General features: G+C 53.6%; 1 pseudogene; it reads right to left on the minus strand.

Annotated features, from left to right (window-relative positions):
• Positions 1–223: 223 nt before the first annotated feature.
• LOC132229359 (cyclin-dependent kinase 2-associated protein 1-like) lies at positions 224–566 on the minus strand (annotated as a pseudogene).
• Positions 567–967: the final 401 nt, after the last annotated feature.

The following is a 967-nucleotide window of genomic DNA, read 5'->3' on the forward strand; positions in this document are numbered from 1 at the left end:
CCTGGGTAGTTCCTAACTAATATGTAAATCTAATAACTGCAAAAATCTCTTCTCCATCTCAGCGATGGGAGGTTCAGAGCCTGATGAACCACGGGAGGGGCATGGGGAGGAGAAACCAAGCTGTTACCATTTTGAAACCAAGTTTCATCTGAAGGGGGTGCAAGCATGAGCTGTCACTTCTTGGAAGAAGAGGGAAAGCCATTCATGCTGACTTAGGGGCTAGCTAGGACCTGGTGTTCCGCTCCATCTCGGCCAAGCACTCCTGAACCAGCCCTGTCGTGTGGATGATGCCTTGTTTCAGTCTCTCCATCACGCTCTTGCTGCCCGCTTATGTGAGTCAGATCTCCTTCCCTAGTTCTTCAATGATGACCAGCAGCTCAGCATATTTGCTCTGGGGCACCTGGCTGTTCTCTGTTCCCTGCGTGTTAGAGATGCTGGTCCTAGTCACTCAGCAGCTGGCGGTATTGGGAAGACGTTGCCATGCTGGTGGAAGGCGGGTGAACGCTCCCAGAGGCCTTGATGGAGGTGGAGGGCATGTGCATGGTCAAGTTCGGTTTGTAAGACATCCCCCCACCCCCGACCCCCGCCTTCCGCTGCGGGGCGCAGGCCCCATGAGATGGCATCTGCAGCGGTGGTGGTGACGCCAGGCAGTGGCGAGGTGGGCCTGGGGTCTGTGTGCCTGTCTGTGCGCCTGCCCAGCTCCCGTACACTTTCCGTTGTTGACAGCTCCAGCGCACTGACAAATATGGCTGTCCCCTCACCCTGACGCTGCCGCAGTATCATGATCTTTCAGTTTCTTGATGTTCTGCTTGTGCTGCTCAATTTCTTTCTGCAGACGCTCAATCTCCTTTTTATGATGAGTGATCTCTTCTTCATGTTGTTTCTTCAAGGCTGCCAGCTGTTCTTTAATCCGCTCTGGGAAGTATCCTTCCTCTTCAGCCTTCTCCTTTTTTGTGAAGGTCCCCAT

The sequence above is a fragment of the Myotis daubentonii genome, chromosome 3 (assembly GCF_963259705.1).
Source record: "Myotis daubentonii chromosome 3, mMyoDau2.1, whole genome shotgun sequence".
Taxonomy (NCBI): Eukaryota; Metazoa; Chordata; class Mammalia; order Chiroptera; family Vespertilionidae; genus Myotis; species Myotis daubentonii.